The sequence below is a fragment of the Aristolochia californica genome, unplaced genomic scaffold, assembly GCF_029961685.1.
Source record: "Aristolochia californica isolate CCGP_79_NKW_82.1479 unplaced genomic scaffold, dmAriCali1.0.hap1 SCAF_11, whole genome shotgun sequence".
In the NCBI taxonomy this organism is placed as follows: Eukaryota; Viridiplantae; Streptophyta; class Magnoliopsida; order Piperales; family Aristolochiaceae; genus Aristolochia; species Aristolochia californica.
In genome coordinates, this window is record NW_027181782.1 from 9,611,421 (window position 1) to 9,634,089 (window position 22,669).

Here is a 22,669-nt window from a genome sequence, read left to right on the forward strand (position 1 = left end):
AGCTCATGGAGAAAAAGGGAGAGAAACCATTGGGAGAAAACTGGAGGAAGAAGGGTTATGGACTTGATTTCTAACCCTCCCCCTGAAGCTCTATTTATAGATTTATGAAACTATTGTATTACAATAATACCCTGAACTTAGGGTTTAGGGTTTAGGATTTAAACCCTAGAACTTTAAATTAATTATATCAATGTCATCTCTATGAGATGACCCTTTATTTACCTTCCTGCTATCTTGTCTATGGGGCTATGGGCATTCTCTTTGATTTGTGAGACCTGTATTCTATATCTCTTACTTACATGGGTTTTCCTTGGTCTTATGGGCTTGGACCCATCTTCTAATACACTTGGATTTGTGGGTCTTCCTTGGTCATATGGGTTTGGGCCTTATCCTCCAACATGAAATAATGGGATTGCTTCAAGTACTAGCTCTATGGGTGTTTCTAGAAGTCGTAGGTTTCATCAAGTTCAGGTTGGTCAAAGTTAATGACTTATGTGAAATAAGTGAAAATAGTTAATTTACGAAGGTCACAATATGATTTTGATGTTTTAGAATAGTGGAAAGTGAATCATATGAAATTTTGGGTATTATCTAAGATGGCAGTAGACATCCTTATAATTCCCATATCCACAGTAGCATCAGAGTCTACCTTTAGTGCTGGTGGTAGAGTAATAGACTCGTATTGTTCTTCCTTGGCACCAAATACAGTTCAAGCTACAAACTTTGCTTATGTGGTTGAAGTAGCAATCAAAGATTGCTTTGGACTTCTCCAAGAAATGACCCCTTCCAGCTAATAAGAAGACGTATCTTGATGTCAACTTTCTAAAACCAAGGCAGCCAGTAAAGTCGAAAACTAAATATGCTATCACTTCTAAATGATCAGATCAATTGTATGTAAGTTTGTAGTCTTTAGTCCCCTAAAGGTATCACATAACTTTCCTTGCAACTTTCCAATGGTCCAAACCGGGATTACTTTGATATCTGCCCAACATTTCCACCGCATATGCTATGTCAGGTCTTGTGCAAATCTGAGCATACATTAAAATCCCAATTGCATAAGCATATGGAATGTTTTTCAGTTGTTCCCTCTCTAAATTATTTCATGGACCTTGTTCCAAACTTAATTTGTCACATTTGACAATAGGTGCAACACCAGATGAGCAATTATTCATACGATATATCTCTAGAATTTTATTGTTATAGGTATCTTGAAACAATCCTAATGTCCCTTGGGGGTCTTTCTCTATCATTCATTAAGCCTATGATTAGGTTTGCGCATATCCTTCATATCAAATTTCATCGAGATAAATCGTTTGACCTCTTGAAGTAATCCTAAATCACTAGAAGCAAGCAGAATATCATCTACATATAGGACTAAGAAAATTACTTTGCTCCCACTGGCCTTATGGTATATACATTGATCCATGATATTGTCCGTACAACCAAAAGAAGAAATAACATCATGGAATTTAAAATACCATAGACAGAAAGCTTATTGTAGGCCATATATATATATTTCTTAAGTCTACAAACCAAGTGATCATTCCCCTCTTAAATGAAACCTGTAGGTTTTTCATGTAAACCTTTTCTTCTAGGTCTCCATTGAGGAAAGTTGTTTTCACATCTATTTGATGTAACTCCATATCATAATGAGCTACTAATGCCGTGTTTATCTGAAATGAATACTTCTTTGAAACAGGAGAGCTAATCAAGATCCATGCACCCTAATAACAGGAAAATTTTCTCTTTCCACTCAATATAATTTTCTCCATTTAGGGGAATAATAGAGGAATCAAGGTTTGGAATAGACAAAGTTTGAAGAACTGTAAAGTAGACAACAAGCTTACCAAACTTGTAATGAAGCCAATTTTTTTGAATATTTACCCATGTAAATATTTCAAACGAATAAATAAGCGTGTTATTATAATCTTTCCCGTGGGCATAGATTATAACACATATGCGATTTATGTCTCTTTATGATGGGACCCAAAAATTTGTTTATAAAGGAATATTCTACGCTTGTGGACAACTAGAATCTTAAAGTAATTGTTTCCCTTCCTAATTAATCACTTAAATATAATATTTACCCTGTAGGGTTAAATTATTATATCTGCATGATTAATCATAATTTTTTATGTCATTAACTTTATGTGACTAAATTAATGTCACTAGACATTTTTATAATTAAGAATGTTGGGGCAATTACTCAATTATTCAAATGCATACGAAAAATATGACATAAAAATAATTGACTAAAATTGATGTCAATTATCAATTCCTTATATTTAGGTCAACTTAAAATATGTATAAAAATGAATTAAGCCTACAACCTAAATAAAAAAATTTTACAATTGAAAAATTAACAAAATATGCATAGTATACAACTATATATGCATGCACAATCATTTAATTCATATGAATTAAAAGAGAAATTGCATAAAAACATATTTACTAATTTTACTACAATTTAAATATGTATTAAATGTGTATTCAACGATAATATATGAAGGACAGTGGGCCTAATGATCATTGGTGTCAGGATTGTATCCTCGGGTTTGAATTCCCGCTAGCTCAAAATTTTGAATTTGTGAACTGAGTCGGGTTAGCGAGTTGTGACGGGCAAGCCGAGCCAACTCAACTTGTCTTGCCACGATTCAACCCATCCGCGCACCCAACTTGACCCGAGTCGACTCAATCCCGACTCATTATTTAAATGAAACTGAACTTATGTTTCATTTTTTTCTTTCTCTTTTATTTTTTTATTTTTTCACGAGATGGAGGTCGTCTTCAACCTCCAGCCACGCGTAGAGGGGCTATTGATGGCGGTGACTGTCACCCCCCCTCCCCCGTCGGACGTCAACCACCGTCTTCGGCGTCACTTGCGGACCTTGCTCTGACCAGCGGCACTCGTTCGCCACAAAGCCCCGAGAACACGACGGATGAAGGGAGTCGTCCGTCGACGCATCCAACACCACTTCGCGCAAGTTGCCAGGTTGTGAAATGATGGCCGACACGCGCACAAAGCACAGAACTTGGCTCTCTTTTCTCAACTGAATGAAGCCATTATCATAGAGGAAAGCTTTGATACCAAAAATGTAAGACTTCAACTCAAGAACTTCTTAACATAGATGAAATCATAAAAACTGAAAAAAAAAAAACGCACCTCTCGTCACGGCGATCAATTTTTGGAGATTGAAGATGTCTCGTCTATCACAGAGGTTCATCGATGGCAATGTCCAGGCATCCCTCAGCTTGACCAAATCCAAACTTAAACTCCTCCTTTCCATCAAAGAGAGGAGAGGTTGTAATTGCTACTAGTTACAACCGATGACCACCATCTACCTAGGAAGCCACCCAGTGAATGGGTCATATATGGAAATTGTCTTACAATTGAAAGTCATTATTTTTTGTTATTAATAAAATTATTTATTTATTTATTTATTTATTTATTATATTCATTTTTTACTATATTAAATTATTGATTTAAGGGTGGTAATTAAAAAATTGTTAAAGTAACCATTTGATCAATTATTTTTTTTAATTATTTCATTTTTATGTTAAAATATTTCTTATGTTATTAATAAAATAATTTATTTATTTATTATATTCATTTATTTATTATATTCATTTATTTTTTTTATTTTTTTATTTTTTTTATAATTAATTAGTACACAATTATTTGTCACACGAAATTATTGTATTAATTTACAACAAACCACAATCATTTATTAAAGAAATATCTTATTTAATTAATTAGTATATTAATATATTTTAATACAACATTAAATTACTTATTAGTTGAGTAACCACGTTTGTTTTGGTTAATTATATGTTTAGGTATATTATAAAAAGTTACTCATTCTCTTCTTTACATCATAATTTTCATTTTAGGCACTAACACTGCAAACTTTTTTTCCAATGCATTTCAACTAATCCACACTAACACCAAAATTTACATGAATTTTAACTAGCTCATTCTCTTGAACTTGAACTTGAACTTAACCAAAAATGCACTAACCCCCCGTTACTTACCCAAAATTGTTAGTGATCACACACGAGGGAAAGTGCAAGTGAATGAACTATATAATTCATTTTCAGTCACTCTAATGAAAAACGAGTGAAAAATAATTCCAATGGTTCACCTTGTCCATTCACTTTCATTCGCTCACTCGAAAGCTCCTCTACCTAGAGTGCCTCGATGTCGACACCTCCGAGGCCCTCGAGAAAAACCCTAATTTCAGCTCCACCTCCCTCGAGTGCGTCATATGCGCCGAAAAATGTCTTCTATACTTCGGTATTGAACATTATGATATAGGACGAATCTCGGGCTGCTTCGACAGCTCTTGACCGCTAAGACCACCTCTGACCTCCTCCTTGTTTTTGAATTTCTCCTAACCCATGTTCAAATTCCGTTTGCGGATATTCAAATATCCATCACTCGATGCATGAGGCTACTCATCTCCAACATGCCTGATCAGCTTCGAATGACCCTTTTCTTCTTGTGAACATCGGGTTTCTAGGGACCTCACAAGATCACTTGTAAGAATTCTCTTCTCCTAGTGTCTAGCGTGAAGTCAACCTTGACTCCCAAGCTCGAGTATTTGTAGAGTTTAGTGTAGACCGTGAAAATGGTCTTGAGGTCGCCTGGCCTGTTGACGTTTAGTGTAGAGAATAATTTCAGACTGAAAGTCAATTATTTCTTGAATGAAATGAATGGAGAATTAGAGGAATTGAATAAGTTTCCGCAATATTTCTCTTTTAGCATGGATCGGAAAATAAAGCCTGGTGTTCAATTGTGAATATCAAAATAAACAAGGATGATGAAGAAATTCATGTTATTCAGATATTAATTTATTTGAGAGCCTAGCTGAAGGGATGAAAGTTTACTCAATCTTGAGTTTGAATTGAAGTCTTCACCCTACTTCATTAAAATTACTTGGACTAGTCTCTTGGTTGTTGGCTTATGGTTGGCTTAGACTAGTTTCCTTGAAATAAATTTGTTAGATAATGCTGGAACAACAATATTGTAGTATTAGGAAGAGGCTTAGGAATTGCATGTTGGTGAGCTGATATTGACATTGAGATTAAACTACAATCTATTTTGATTTATTAATAAAATACCCTATTTAATTATTTATTATGTTAATATTTTTAATGCTAATTAAAAAAGTAACCATGTTTGTTTATGTTTATTATTTATTTAGGTATATTATTTTTTTAGGTATAATATAAAAGTAACTCATTCTTTTTTTTTCCACTACATTTTTCATTTTGTGCACTAAAACAAGAAAGTACTTTCCAGTGCATTTTCCGCCGAGCACACTAACATTAAAAAATGTTCCACTTTCCTAATTCTTTCACTTTCCATTTTTCTTCTCCCATATAAGTGCACTAACCACCCCAAAGGTAAATTCAGATCGAACTATCAAACCCAAGAGCTAAATTTGCTTGACTAGTACACTACCTCAAACTGGGATGGATTACCTCAAGTCGAAGTAACTTGGGAAGATGTTGATAAAAATGCAAGCAATTTTATCTTACTTTATCTTAAAAGTAAGAGGTAAATGATCAAGAACCACTTTAGTGTTTCTTGGTTTATTTTTCCTATTGTTTCCTATTTGAGCAAGTGGAAACTTATTTTCTAATCCTTTTTAACATTTCTTAAAGATGAAATGAATCAAAAAGAATCACCAGGAAATTTTCCAGTCCCCAAAAATGGTGCAAATGCGAAAAAAATTTAGTCAACGGGAAATTTTCTTCCTATATTTTTGTATTGGCACACACACACCCTAAGAGAAATACCACATCATAGATCTAATAGAAAGGCAAACGAAGTAACAAGCATGGAGGAAAGCGAAGAATCAAACATTCGTTTCCTTTCTTGAAATTCTAGAGCTAGTTCAACTTCGAATTGAGCAATAGTAATCCCTATGATAATTTGATTATTCTGCTTCTTATGAATATATCATGCTGAAGTTGTAGAACAATATACTAGTGGATTTCAAGGCTTGTCTTTTCCTAGTTATTTTAATAATCCTTGATCCAAAAAAGCAGTATTGAAAGTAAATGAAGTTTGTTAACAAAAGATTAAACATTGGGTTTTTGTTCCTTTCTGTTTTTAACATTCATTTTTATAATTATTCTAAAAATCATTAATTTTCAAAGTAAAAAAAAATTATTTTACTGCATAACATTAGATTATCTCCCCAGAGGAAAATTTTGGCTCCACCATGACCCCCCAGAAGAAAGTATCTGCCACCCCACCTTTGTTGACCCATTACAACTCCCACAAACAAGAGCCAATATGAATATAATTTTATCTTATTACAACTCTAAATTTAATGAAATTCACTTTAAGCAATAAGAGTATATCCAGGATTTTAAAACCCAGTGCACCAGCCATTACAACATTTCCTACTATTTCAGATAAGGAGAAAAGGAAAAAATATGTTTCTAAAGTTCAATGAATTGTTTATACAAGGTTGCAAGGCAAGAGTGTCATCCTACAAGAGGAGAAGATTTATTGCTTTCAAGTTGCATCTCATCCGAAGATTCAAGAGATATCCAGTCCCTTTTGTCTAATGGATATGGAAACTTGCCTGATGCAAAACCGATTAGGATTTGGTCTGGATGAAATGAATTTAGAAAAATATAGTGAAGGATGGAAAAAAGATAACCAACCAAAACGACCACGATAAATATTGGTGAAAATTTGAAAGCTCCTGCTCTGTTGTTGCCTCCTGTTTCAGCTTCTTTTGCTTCTTGGCTTTCATCTTGTGCTACCTCCTCTTTCTGAGACTCCCCTAGTACTGCAGAAGAGTTTACTCAGAGAAGCCAATTCCCTAGCCGATGCTCTTGCCAAAGATGGTCTCACTCGTTCGTCCTTTGTTTCTGGGTCTCCTTCCTTATTGCTTGAATGGTCCTCTCTGTTTAGGATTGCTTTTAGCCGCTTAATAATTTCACCATTTCATAAAAAATAAAAAAAAAAGGAATTGGTGAACAAGCTAGATATTGAAACAGTTAACTTTCATATCTCAAGTCATCATGATTTCTTTTCAGGTATGTGCTAGACATCTCACAGAAGAATCTTGACAAAAGAGAAAATTACCCCAAAGTCATTGAATGTTTCATTTATTTTGTTCCAATGTACAAACAAATTCCTAAAAATGCAGTAGTTATATGAATCTCTTATTAGCACATATATATGAAAACCAAACTCATTTGGATCAATACAAGAGAACAAAAAAAGTGACAGACCTTTTCAAGTGGATATGCTGTTTTCTGGCAAGTGGCACAGTTGTCTTTGGTCCCAGAGAACAAGGAAGACAATTTGCTGGGCTGCCTACTCTGTGAGGTAAATGATCCAACACGTGTGAACATTCTGGACAAGTAAAGTGAAGAAAAACTCCATTGCAGAAGATAATGATACAACCTACCATATCATTAGACTTTTCAAAAGGTTTTCTATCTGGAAAGTCATAAAACTGCACACATGAAAAAAATACCCACAAAAGAAAGAGAGAGAGAGAGAGAGAGAAAGAATTGGTTTCAAGTATGAGAAAACCCATGTAGGGAAACAGCATAAATCCTCATGCTGGAAATTCTTGGAGAAACTTCATGTCTCCTTGAAGAGCTGTTCAAAATGAGGCTTGCAGTAGAGGACTTCATCCATGGAAGAGTAGTTACTCATCTAAAGATATACATCATCAGCATAATTAATGGAAAATAAAAACAGATAAGCTTATTTCAAATGGGTCATACTGATTTCAACAATACAACACTTCTACCCAGAACAACAAGAAAAAAAAAAAGCTTATCTGTGATCCTAATACAAAAATACTAACCACAAGGGGCTCTCCACAATGGCTGCATTTGAAGCAGGTCTTGTGATAGGCCACACCATCAGCAGATAACATAGCAACAATGTAAACAGTCCTATCACATGCCTTGCACTTCTCAAGAGTCCCAGTGAAAGCCATCTTGAAAAATCAAAACTCGAAGGAACAAATAAACAAACAGATGCTCTGCAAAGAGGAAGGCCGGGTTCTTGGGTACCAACCCCTCCACCCCAACAGTTTTTATCTCAACCTCACCTTCGGTTTCCTCCCTATCCTCACCCTCGCCCATTCTGAGACTCCAAAACCGCCACCGTCACCTCCACCCTCTCCACCGTCTCCAATAAATGGGAAATGGACCCCAGCCGAAGAAGCGAAGGCAGGGAAGACGACGACGAAGATGAAGAACAGAAGAAAGGTCTCCACCAATGCCGTTCACTCCGCCATCTCCGACACGCTCGGCGTCTTGGAGATCTATCCTTCTGGCCAGATCCTCGCCGCTGCTGGAATCGCTCGGAAAATTCGGATTCAGGTCGTTGGTAGGAGAGCATGTGATGAATTTCATCGAAGTTGGATTACAGCTATGCAAGCGAGTCTTGATTCTTTAAGGCTAATCGTGCGAATTCTCTACTTACCAAGTTTATGCCCTTTATCCATTCTTTCCTATCCTAAAAAAGGAAACGCGGTTTCTTTCAATTCAAATCCCATTCCAATTGGAATTCTATCTGTAACCTCGGCCTATATATAACACTCACTCGACTTCACTCTCAACCTTCTCTCAAATCCTTCACTCTCAACCTTCTCTCAAATTCTCCATCACTCGACCAAATGCCGAAACGCACCGCCATGTCCAAAGATGAGGATCGTCACAGTACCAAGAAGCGCCTCAAGTTGGTTACAAAGATATTTCCAACTACTTCAGAAGTCCATTGTGGAACGCAAGTGCTGCAAGGGATTAATGCTGCGCCTACTCTTTCTTCGGAACTACCGACCGGAATGCTTTCTCCTATCATCGAACATATTGATGGCCCGGAGCTTTTATCTGCCAATTGCTGCAACGATCACCAACTCCGGTTGAAGAACCGTTTTGCTGACACCATAAAAAGGGCTCAAGAAAAACGTCGTGAGGTAGCTGAAACGAGGAAGAACGTTCGGCCCAGAGGAGTTTGTTTGCTTGCTCAATAGACCTTCTATTGATTATAACTTCCTTCGTAAACAGACACTTGTATTTAATTTTGTGTTTCACTGTGAAAGTTTCTTTGATTCTTTATATTAATTCTTTAATTTTGTGTTTCACTGTGTGTTTCTGGAAGTCATTGATCTATCTTGTAAGCAATTTTTTAGGGGACAACAAGCTTAATTTAGACTAAGATATGTATAAAGAATATAAAATTATTAACCATGATATAATTCAGATTAAAATTTTAAATAAAAAAAGTATGTTGAAGAAGTTAAATCATACATAGTTATAAGAGGACATTAAAAATCTACCAAGTACCAAATAAAAAAAAAAATCTATGAAAGCATACTTAGAGGGAGATCAATCAAATGCATCATATGATTTTTCCAATTTCATTCTGTCAAGTTCTTGTGGTGGCAAAAACCATGCCAAGAGCCACTTTTAGAAAAAGTTGTCAAAGCATGCTAATTCTAGTACCTTCTTTACCAGAGAATAAGAAACTTGTAACTGAGACAAGGATGGTCTCCAGTTGTCCAAGAACGAGGAACAGAGTAGTGAATCTGCTGATATAAAGTGCTAGGCAACTTTTTTATGGAGACCTTTGTTCCCTTTTTTGGCCTTGAATAAATTAAATAAATAGATAAAACAAAATATTTTTATAAAATTATAAAACTCAAAATATATTCATACAAAAAAGTAATATAAATTAATGAAAATCATAGTTAATATATATCAATATAGGAAGAAATAGACTAGCCTATTTTACCTCTACTTGCATAACTATATTTTTATTAGAAACACATCAACTAAATTATCTTTATAAAAATTATAAATATATTTTCCATTTAATAAATAGTAACGGGTAAAGGGGTAAAATTACTTGAATATTTAATTTTTTTCCCAAACAAATAAATACAAAATTTAGATAAATGGACAAAATTAGAGGGTCTTTAAAGAAATAAACGAGATTGGATTCCTTATTACAACCAACCAAATTGAGTGTCAATTGGGTGGATGCCACTTTGATATTTCAATTGCTTTTTAATGACAGTTTCCTCTCTAAACGTGGATTTTCTCTCAACCTTTGCCAAAGAATCGAATCCAGCAAATGAATACATACTATGTTGTGATGAATTTGGTCATGAAAGGATTTTTAAATGTGTATTTTGAGCAGTTGGGTCATCCATTGCTAGATTCCAATACTATAGACCCCTTATTAGTGTTGATGGAACATAATTATATATGAAGTATCTTACATGTCTGTTGACTGTTACTACCCTTGATGGGGATAATAGTATTTTTCCTGTAGCTTTTGCTGTTGTTAAATAAACAAATCAAAAAAGATGAGAATGGTTTTTAGCTTGTCTAGACGTTTTGTTAATCAAGGAAGAAGACCCTTTACTTTAATTTCAAATCGTCAAAAGGTTTTGATAAGGGCGGTCCAGAGACAATTTCCACCGCCAAGATGTTTTCATCGTTTTTGTATTCGTCATATAGTTGCCAATTTCAAGAAGATGTTCAAAAATGAAACTTTGACTGCTCTCATATGGTTTGTAGAAATGAAGGCAAATATTTAGATATTGATAAGACACTGGAGTTGATTGTGCAATGAAATGAGCAAGCAAAAGAATTATTGACAGAAGGAGAATTGAGTCCTAAGTTTTGGTAATTGGCGCGTGATGGCAATGTTCGCTTTGGTCTGTTGACCACCAATATGTCTTAAAGTTTTAATAATATTTTGATTCAAGAAGATGTTCAAAAATGAAACTTTGACTGCTCTTATATGGTTTGTAGCAATGAAGACAAATATTATAGATTTTGATCAGACAATAGAGTTAATTGTGCCACAAAGTGAGTGAGCAAAAGAATTATTGACAGAAGGAGAAGTGAGTCTTGAGTTTTGGTCATTGGCGCATGATGGCAGTGTTCGCTTTGGTGTTATTACCACCAATATGTCATAAAGCTTTAATAATATTTTAATTCAAGAAGATGTTCAAAAATGAAACTTTGACTGCTCTCATATGGTTTGTAGCAATGAAGACAAATATTATAGATTTTGATCAGACAATGGAGTTTATTGTGCAATAAAGTGAGCAAGCAAAAGAATTATTGACATAAGGAGAATATGGTCTGATGAATTATTAGAAGGGCTTTTGTTGATTTTTTAACTATTTCTACTACTGCTTTATGAAAAAGTTGAAATGGCACCTTCCGTGACGAGGTCAGGAGGGCCCTATGGGCAGACACCCTTTAAGCAGAGTTTGGAGTAAACTGTTGTAGCGATGAGTAGCCATTATTGGTTTCTTTTGGGTGTCGAGTCTCTTATTAGAGTCAATGTACGTACGTGAGAGATTATGATAATTGAACACCGTTAAAGCCATCAAGACTTTGCGGGAGTTCTTTTTGACACTGCTAGTCGGCCCAATTGATGTTGCTCAAGCAATTCCCTTCTCGAACATTAGTTAGAAATATTAATTCTCTGACGTTTTATTTATTTTTACTTTTAACCCGCTTATAAAATGTAGTTGTTTGCTGGGATCACAATTTGTATTGTAGGGTGGGCAAGCGCAGCTGCTAATTTAACTCATGCGGGGGTTCGTTTACCAACTCAGAGAGCAGTTCCACCGGAAAAGCGGGAGCAACAACAACAAGAAGCCCTCTTGGATCTTCACTTATTGCTTGGATAGGTACCAAGCACATCTCTACAAACCCTCTCTATTCCAGACGATCAACGGACTCGTGGACAATCGAGCCCCAGTCGACTAGTAACGCAGATTTCAATTAATAAATATTTTAAATTGATAATAAAAGGTGTTAAATAGGTAAGACTTGTCAGAGTGGTTCTGTCCACTCTTATAAGCGGTAACTTTCTACACTTAACAGATCGGTTTGTTGGGTGTATTGGATAGCCGTTGTCATGGTATCAGAGCTGGGCATGCCACGTCCCACATTTGAATCCTGTGAGAGGTGGTCAAAAATGGGCGGGGTGGGTGTCAGAGTGGTTTCGTCTAACAAATCAGTTTGTTGGGCGTATTGCCTAGTCGCTGTCAAGAGTAAGATTTTTTAATTAATTAATATACTTTTAATAAATTATTATTTAAAAATAATGAAATAAAAATTGTTATAATAAATTTGATTTTTAAACTCTAAAATTATTTTTTTCAATATTTTTTTTTAATTTTATAAATATTTTAAATTGATAATAAAAGGTGTAAATCGTTAAGAGTAAGATTTTTTAATAAATTAGTATAATTTTTTAATATAAAGTAATTAAAAGTGAATTTTATTTTAAAACTCTAATATAAAATTTTCATATTTTTTTAATTAATATATATTTTAATCAATAATAAATGGTTTTAAATAGGTAAGAGTAAAATTTTTTAATTAATAAATATAGTTTTAAATAATTTATTATTTATTAATTTATTAATTTATTATTTTATTATTTTATTATTTTTGCATCAATAAATTTGATTTTTAAAGTGTAAAATATTTTTTTAATTTATAAATATTTTAAATCGATGATAAAAAGTACTACATGGATGATGACGTGGTTTGCATGTTATATTTTAGACTAAGGGTTTTTGTTTCATTTAATAATGTGGCATCCTGCACAAGTGATGATGTGTCGTTCGACTCATCGAGTGCTGATTTGTCATGATGACATGGTGATACGTAATCGGTCAAAGCCTACATGTCACTTTTGACTTTACATGTGTTCAATTGACCAGTCAAAGTCGATTATTTTTCTAAATAAACTCAAAACTTCATCATTTATCTAAATATGTTAAAAAAGTTGGGTAAAAATGGCAAAGAATGTAGAAAGGGCATAATGAATAGAGATTTGTTTGTCGCTTTGGTCTTATGAAATGGGTAAATAACCTTGTGAATTTCCATGTTTGGGGATCACTATCTGTCATGGCTAGGTCAAGAGCTTAACACCTTCATTGTTCACTATACTAGTCTCCACTCTATTGTGTGTAGCGAGAAAATACATAATTGAAAGATCATGATTAATCACAACTAGATGCAACGGAGAGTTTCCATCTTTGTCATCTACCACATCATAAAATGACACAAAAAACCTTCACGGTCAGTTTAAATATTATGTGGATGCAATACCAATTATTATCGATTTAAAATATTTATTTATTAAAATTTTATTATAAAGTTTAGAAATAAAATTTATCGTTATATTTTTTATTACCTTATATTTACAATAATAAAATACCAATAAGGATATTAATTAATTAAAAATCTTACTCTTACCTATTTTAGACCTTTTATTATCAATTTAAAATATTTAATAATTTTAAAATGATTTTAAAAATTAAATATATCAATACACATTTTATTACCATATATTTACGAAAAAATAATAAGTATATTAATTAATTAAAAAATCTTACTCTTACCTATTTAACACATTTTATTATTGATTTAAAATATTTATTAATTAAAAAAATTAAAACTTTATTATTGTGATTAGATATAAAATTTATTGATACACTTTTTATTATCGTATATCTATAATAATAAAATATATAATAAATATATTAATTAATTAATTTTTTACCTATTTTACACCTTTTATCATCAATTTAAGATATTTTCTAATTTAAAATTAATTAATAATTTTTTAAAAGTTTTCAAAAAAACATTTTGTCAGAACACATTTCATTAAATATAAATAATATTTAAATTTATATTTTTAATAAATTAGAGTTAATGAAAAGTGTTCTGAAAAAAAGATTTTTGAAAACAATAAAAAATTTACTAATTATTTTTTAAATTAGAAAATGCATTTTGGCTTCTATATTCAACTCTCAATTGTTTAAGTAAGGAGGGTTAGTCAACATGAACTTCAACTTCAAATTCATTTGAATCATCTATATGAATTTCAACTTCAAATTTGGTGTTAGTATGGACGAGTTCATGTCCACTGGATAACGAATTTCTAGTTTTAGTGCCCCAAAATAAGAAAATATAAAAAACAAGAGAATGAGTAACTTGAAATAATATACTTAAATAAAACATAATACCTAAACCCTAAATTAGGTGAAAAACATGATTACTACAATAATAAGTAATTTAATGTAAAATTAAAATTTATTAATATACTAACTAATTAACTTAGATATTTTATTATTTAATGATTACAATTTATTGTACATGAATACAACAATTATATAAGCCAATTAACTGTGCACATGATTAATTATAAAAGAATAAAGTTAAAAATAACATAAGTGAATATAATAAACTAAGTTATTAATTTATTAATAACATATGTGCCTATTGATCCCACATTGGAATAAAATATATCTACTTCCATTAACATTGTTTTCTCCAGAGAGCAAATATGTCTAGCATTTGTGCATGAAGTAAGTCAAACCTACCTGGAAGAAAATTATTTTATTTGTTAATGTCAAGCTCGACTACAAGTTTATGCACCTAAACAGTATTAACCCCACGTGCCCCATCTACAAGTTTATGCACCTAAACAGTATTAACCTCACATGCCCCATCTTGGCAAAACCTGGTTTCACTGTCCCTGCCAATCTATGGAAACATGCCCTCAATGCAGAATAATTTAAGAGAGTATATGTATGTTAGTTTTCAAAACTACAAAAGAGGAAATGGGCTACTGTATCTCACATAAACAGTGAAGTTATAGAATCTTTTTCCTCTGAAAAAAAAGGTCTTCAACTACCGTAGCTGCAAGCCCACCGCCAACAAGCAGATATAGAACGAAAGACCGGTTAAAAGGACCATTCTAGTATTAGTGGTGTTGTTCAGATCCTGCATTTCCTCCTTCCTGAAAATAGTTCAAACAAACATAAATATGACAGTTAGTTTATCATATTATGACCAAGTTTGTTGATGCGACTTGAGAGACAAAAGATTTCATAAAGAGTACCACTTGCGAAGATAAAACATCTCTTCATGGATAGATTTAATAGTGTCTTCTAGCTTTCTGAGGTCCAACTCCATTACCTAGAGGAGGATCAATATGAACAAATCATGAGTTAGAACAGGTCAGTAATAACAATGAGTACCATCGGAATCATCCATCTGAATATATTGCTTGGTTGCAGTAGATGTCATAACTAGCAACTAGACTTTACAATGTTATTCTTATTTGTCTCAAGTTTTCCATTTTCCTCCTCTACATTTGGTAATCCAATTTCCGCAATCATATAATGTTTGCCATCGGAATCATCCATCTGAATGAGATTCATCAGCCCTGATGCTCCAATTCTTTTGCATATATGTTTAGCTTTCTACAACATTGGTATTGTGCATTTAGCTAAGAGAAACATTCATGAGATTCAATATGTGTCTTACATGTGTTTTGAGTAAATTGTATCATTTTAAGTCCACAACCATAGGGGTAACAACTTGGAAGGCCACCAAGACCTATCAGCATCTAAGCATGTCTATCAAAGAGAGTAAGCCACAACATAATGAACAACAGCCAAGAAAACAAAAAATCAGTTAAGAGTGTTGTAGCATGTGACAAAAACTCTATGCAATTAGCAAAACATGTAAACAATGCAGTGGTACTAAGATTAGGAAATTCCCTGTATAAGCTTCAATGATAATAATCATCAACCAATATACTAAATGCATGATTTGGTTCTTCAAATGCACCATAAAAAATGTACCATTTGTCAAATTCTCAGTTCCAAAAGCTCTCTAATCATTTCAACCACTACTCTTCAGTAGAAAATTATTAAAAGTGATCACTTAGAAAGTGACTGCAACAAAACCTATTTTCACTTTAAGAATCGAAAGCAGGAGGCATCTGAATATTAGAAAATTATTGGTTTTCACACTTCTGAGAAATTTCATCTCCAAATACCTAAATTTGAACTGTGACGAGAGGAGACCGAAGGAAGCGCGGGGGATTTTGTGTTGCGGCACTGCCGAGCGTGGTTTTCGGCAGAGTGGACGGTGGCGGCGGTGATGGCGACAGCGGTAGCGGTAGCGGAAACGATGGACGGCAGTGGCAACAAGGCATCGGCGATGAGGACATTGGGCGACAGCGGCAGGAGAGATGAGCTCTTCTTTACGCAGAAGTTTCTGGAAACGGGCATCAAGCGGCAAGGAAATAGTGACGGTCATGATGGAGGTGCAGCTCAATGGCGACGAGCGGTAGAGCGATGGAAACGACAGAGGGGAGGGGGGGTTTGGCGTTGCGCCGGGCTGTGTAGAGAAGAAGTCTCAGGAATTTTATTTTTTTCAAAATACCTCCGACAAGATTGCACGGAGAAAGGGAAGAGAAAATACCAGATATGGGCGGAGGCTATGGGTTGCAGCTATGGAAACTTATGATATTTCTTTGTTGTTACTTGAAGCTTCCGGCGTGTTTTGCTACCAGATTTGCAAACATTTTGTATTCTCCATTGCTTCCTTTGCTCTTTGCAGGTTTTCGCCTACCATGTCATTAATAGTTTTTACTGTCTAGTATCCCTTTGGCAAGTGATTGCATCCTTATTCACTTCAATAAATACTGAAAATTTGAATATTTCTACCAGATTCTATTTGAATGACAATAACATGGCAAATATAGCATTGATCTGCATTCTGATTTCTATGGTTTCAGTTTAGGTCGGTTCAACTTAAGTTAGAGATGGCAAACTTCAAAATGTACATAAAACTCTTTCTTAATCCAAGAACTTTTTATCTTAATTGTCTGTATCGGTTGTTTTGGCTATGTGTCCGCCATGGCCGTTGTTGTTTTTTTTCTTCTTTTTGTACTTGAAAGAATTAACTTATTTTTTTATTCTTCCGACACAGTAGAATATGCCTTAGGATGATGAATCATCATGAATGTGAAGAGTTGTGGAAAGGACTCTAAAAAACAACTCTTTAATAATTAAAAAATAAAGAGTGGAGTAAATATACTTCTTAGGTAGGTGAAAAGGAATATTCTTGTTATTAATATGTGACTATTACCTCATTCGAGGATATTTGCTTGCTTATGTACACAGTAATCGTAATTCATATTAATATGAACCTATAGTTGGTTGGTGATTGGATTTGGACTTTTGAACTATAAGTTCATATTAATAAAGACTTTTCATAGTTACTTTTAACTAGTGGATGTGGCCAGTGGTCACCAAAGTTCGAACTCCTTCCCCTACAAGAAGATTCTTTTTTCTTTCTTTTTTCTAGATTATAGGTTTACAACGAAATTTCACTTTAAAATCTTATTAAAGTCCTACTTGAAAGTCACAAACACGTCTTAACAATGTGGACATAAAGCAATATCATAGATAAACGTCTGATGCCCTCCTTTTTCTGTTCAGTTGGTGAAAAGAACCTGCCAGCATAAATGATTTTCCTTAACAGTATTTTTCTTAGAAATTAAAAGTGAAGACTCCTAAAAAAAAACCTTATTTTTCGAGGGTAAGTTTCTAGGAAGATAATACTTTTTTTCTAAGAATTAGTTTCTTTCTACCTAGAATAGATTTCCCAAGGGGAATGGAACAAAGTGACCCTATATATCTTTTACAAAAGTGGAAATCAGATGGGAATTCATACCGACCTTCATACCCAATCTTATACAGGTATTATATATATAGGTTATGCCCAATTTTATGTAGAGGTCATGCCTAATTTTATGTAAAATGTATGAATAATTTTATAAATAATTTATTTGATATATTTTTAAAAAAAAATTAAATATATGTTAAAGCTCGAGCTCGGCTCGAAGCTCGGCTTGAACACGGTTAAAATTATTGGGCTCAAGCTTGATAACAATATTAGGCTCGAGACTAGGCTCAGCTCAAACTTGAGTTCAAAATATTTAAATAAAATTCAGGTCAAACATAGATAAGTCCGGGCTCAGCTATGCCACCCCTGCCCCATTTGATAAGAAACCCAGACCTCTGTGAAACTTCGGAAAGCTTTCTGAAATTTAATTCTGCTTCGCAGATTGAACCGATTGGTCTGTTGGATTTCAGATTTTTGTCTCGTTTGGCTTTTTTTGGAGAACAAGATAGGCCGTGAAACTACACATTATAACGAAACTACCATTAATTTACTGAAAGTACTGAAACCGTTGATCTAGTTGGCCAGAAAAATCACATCCGTAAACGGCTTGTGATCTACTGGTTTTTTGTTTCTTGAGCAGGCCACCAATCGGATTAAAATAAACAAAAAAGGTCAAAAGACTTCTACGAGACAACGTGTTCCACGTTGAGGTACATGGAACGGGTAAGGATCATTTGTGATGACTCACACTTGAACACCACTTAGGAAACAAGCACAATCGTTTAGCACAGGTAGTCAAGTGTTAATTGGACTACGAAGGGTTGCTCATGCCTAGTTTGCCTCTTAGTTTGGAGAATCTGTCAAAATTTAATGGTTTTATGAAAATATTCATTTATTGATTTTTAGTAGGAATAAATTCAAATTTGATTACCTTGGTTTGAACGAACTCTCGTATGAAGTGGTGTATAGGGGTGGCTTCGAACCGAGTTCGCTCGGTTCGATTCGGTACCCCTGGATCTCGAGCTGAGTTCAAGATTTGGATCAGCTCGTTTAAATTAACAAGCCGAGCTCGATTGAATCTAGGTTCGGCTTGACGCCTAGCGAGCCGACTCGTTAACGGGTTGAGTCGGGACCGGGAGCGGGAGAGCGGGAGCGGGAGAGCGGGAGCAGGAGCAAGAGCGAGAGCAAGGGGAAAAAAATATAGGCAGGTTCAGGCTTGGCTCGATGCCAACCCAACTCTTGATTCTCTAATTAAAAACAACAGGCTGAATCCTATAGGTCATCAAAAAATTTATGTTGCTCTCTTGATTGTAGAGAGAAAATTACTTATTGAACTTCATCTCATAAACTTTGAAAAGTATAGTTTGGTGTTGGATCATGTGTTGGTTAATATTGGTCCGTTTTAATCCATTATTGAAATTCAATCCTAAACCTCCCCTATCATTCTTTTTTTAAAATATATGCATAATTTTATATATAATTTATTTGATATATATTTTATATAGAGTATCAAATGTAGGTTAAATTCGAACTCAGTAAAAATTATTAGGCTCGAGTTCGATTACAATTTTAGGTTCGACGCTAGGGTTGGCAAAAAAATTATGTAGTTCTCTTGATTGTAGAGAGAAAATTACACTTTGAAAAGTATAGTTTGGTGTTGGATCATGTGTTGGTTTATTTTTGAGACAACAAATAGCTTATTGATCCAGTTTATGTAGATGTTGGTTTATTTTTTAGACAACAAATAGCTGATTGATCCAGTTTATGTAGATGTCCAATTCGAGTGATCTAAGGGTGGTACTTCCAATGGTCAGCCATTTCTGTAACAATACCAGTTGAATTTGCATTTGATCATGTAATGTAATCAGAGAAGTAACGCATCGCGCTTTGCTTTTACAGAAACTTCTGGTTCAAACATGGGTAAGAAGGTCGCTATTTCCAGTGTGAAGTATCGACCGGAAGTGATCAAAGGTCTGTTCATTGAAAAAAATTTGCTTTTATGTGTTTCTGTTCTGAGCTCAAAATTGAAATCCGGCAAAATGGCTCTAGTGATTCTTTTTAATTTTATCAATGATCTTGATTATGAGTAAGAAGAACTAAAAGTATCACTTACTGAACATTTTTCATGGACTTCTGCATGCCGTCCAGCTCCTCATTTGACTGGCTTCGCTTTGAGATTCTTTGTCTGGCTACTTGAAAACCCAATTCTTGGGCCTCCTATTATGTCATTTTTGAAGAAGATGAATAAAATTCCTGAGGTTTGGATTTGGTTCTCTCAATGCATTTATAAAGTTTTCTAACTTGATGGTGGTGATATGAGGTTGAAATGGGTAAATACACTTCCATTTTGCAGATGATGAAGCATACTAATGGTAACATCCTCGTTTTCTCTGCTCCTTTGAGCAAGAGTGACACTACAATGGCAAATTTGAGGGCTCTCCTCCTTGGCCTCGGGCTCTATGCCTGCCACTTCTCTTCACCTCTCATTGCTGAAGGGGACTCTACAGTTGTTATCAGCTAGGTCAATAGGAGCAAAAGCTCACCAGACAGATTTGCTTCACACGCCTTGATGTGCCAACAATATAGATGATGTTTTGGCTTAAGATGGGGTCACCCGGCAAAACCTTGTTGTCTGGTCTTCCCTCCTTCGATTTTTTGTAGTTTTTCTTTTGTATTCCATGTTTGTACTTCTCCAGGGGTCCTCTTGTTAATGGATTCTCCTTTCTTGCTTGATTAAAAAAGAAAAAGAAAAAGAAAAATTGAACGAACATAAGAAACTGCACTTTTGTTCTTGCCAGTGGAAGAGGCTTCAGAAATATAAAAACCAGGCCACCAAAGAGAGAGTCTAAAGCAGATTCAATTACTAGTGATAACATATATGGTGATTTGTAGAACCCGAACCAGGAACCATTCTTGTGGAAGAAGACAACAGCACCATTTCTTGTGTGGAATCAGCCTTAGCATGACTTGCACCGTATAAACCATCTATTCACTGGGATATTGATCCTTCACACTCATTTTTCTACTGGACGATCAGTGATTATGCTCATGCCTATCTGGACGGACAACCCCTTCAGTTGTAAGTATCCTGACATACAGACTTTTATTACTACCCAGTAGTGGAAAACTGTCCACATCTAGGTTGCAGAGCACGTTATCTCAGTAGTGGAGGACTCCAACAACAAGAAGCCTCTTATCCTTGAAGAGGCTGTTTGTGTTTCAAGATTGGGTAGTTGTGGTTCTATTTTTGTAGGCAGGGCAAATATGCATGAGTTGGGGCTTGGCTTATTATCTCTTTCTCTCTCTCTCTCTCTCTCTCTCTCTCTCTCTCTCTAAATAGAAAGAGAAAAAAAAACACTGATTTGATTACCGAAACGCCAGATTTCTCCTTATCATATACTGCTTGGTTAGGTAGAGACGAAAGAGAGAAAAAATACGAACAAACGTTAATATTTAGAAGCGAAGAAATACTACTTTGCACAAGGAAGAAATACGAAGCATCGTAGATTCATAAAAAGAAAGAAAGAAAAAAAAAAAAAAAAGGCCAACTGACCACGCGAACCATGGGGGCGAGGACGAGCTTGTTCTCATACTCCATCTTCGTCTGCAGGCAGCTCGGTAACGAATCGAAGAAATCAACACAGACCACATTCCCTCGCCCTCTTTCTTTTCGTGCCTTTGGGGCGGGCGGGAAAATAAAGAGAGCAGCAACCCTTTCCCGCTGAAGGAAACTTCACAGCCGTTAATCTTGTGAACCGCCTTCATCTTCTACCGCCAGATTTAAACTAACTACTCGGTTTCTAATCACTTCGCCTATAAATTAAGGGTTCACTCCAGCCTCAGTCTCCAACCATCCTCTGCTCCTCGGTTTCTTTTTCTACTCCGGTGTTCTTTTCCTCTTCCTCCACTCCACTCGTTCCTTTTCTTCAATGGCCTTCATGGCTGATTACCCCGCTGCTTCTCCTGTTCCTCTTATTCCATTGATCGATACTCCCCTACTTCATAAGAACCTCGTATCATTCTCAACCCTTTGAGCCAAGCCCCAGTCGACGAGACGTGTGTGGTTTGTTTCGAAGAATTAAGAGGATCGACGAAGGCGGTGACGGAAACTCGATGCTCACATGTGTTCCACACTGACTGTCTCCTTCCTTGGTTCCTTGGTTGAGCAGAGCGATTACATCCTTGATCCAAACTCTCCTTCCTTGAGCAGAACGACTACAAGTCCTTGCTGCAGATCTCCCTCCGATTCCCATTATCCAAGCTCTCCTTCCTTGAACAGAGCGACTACACGTACTCGGTGCAGATCTCCACTCCCAGTATCCAAGCTCGAAGTTGATTAATTGATTAGACGAATCAAAGTCTTGTTGCAATATTTTTTTTTTTTTGTGTGTGAAAAATGTTGTTAATTATACAAAAACTTCTTACTTCTACAAATAATACTGTAACAGATCTCCGTTTTGCATATCTGCAATAAATTGATTCGATAGGAAACAGAATCTACAGCTTTTAATTTCCTCGTTTCGATTAATATGTTGGTAGCTGGTTACGATCGTTTGCTGGGTAACTGATCTCATCAAACATATCCCTATGTTTTGATGATTCGACAACTCCATTTCCTAGCATTTAGATTATCAAATATTATTGAAGGGGAAACTAAAATAAAATGAAAGTTGCACTTCATGGTCTAAGTGTGTAGCCTTCTTATGTGAAAATTAACAACAACTGAACTTCAAGCTTCAGTTATCTCTTGGGGTTTTGCATCATCAACTATGTTTTTGTGAAATTCAAGATAATATTGTTTTGTAATTGGTGTTTTGTTCCTAGATTATCAAATTCTGTTACTGATTCTCTAGCTAGAGAGGGGGTTACCCTTCGATCCCTCATTGTAAGGGCCCCTCTCTTTGATTTTTGTTTTTTGATTGCTGTATGCCTTGGGGTTTAATAAATACACCCCCTTTTCCTCAAAAAAAAACAATATGGTTTTAGACTTGTATAAATGAGATTCATTTATTAAAATTTTCCTTTCCTTGCTGTAGAAACGTGTCGTGAACATTTGGTATTCACCTACATCTTCTTGGCTGTTTCTGCAATGCAGCCTATAAACTAATGTTGGATTGTGAAGGAAACTAACAAAACAACAACAAAGAGAAGC

At 34.9% G+C, this 22,669-nt stretch overlaps 2 pseudogenes; one reads left to right on the forward strand and one right to left on the reverse strand.

Annotated features, from left to right (window-relative positions):
• Window positions 1-8,549, reverse strand: part of LOC137943596 (LIM domain-containing protein WLIM2b-like) — a 38,686-nt pseudogene extending 30,137 nt beyond the window's left edge.
• Window positions 3,328-4,799, forward strand: LOC137944437 (transcription termination factor MTEF1, chloroplastic-like; annotated as a pseudogene).
• Window positions 8,550-22,669: the final 14,120 nt, after the last annotated feature.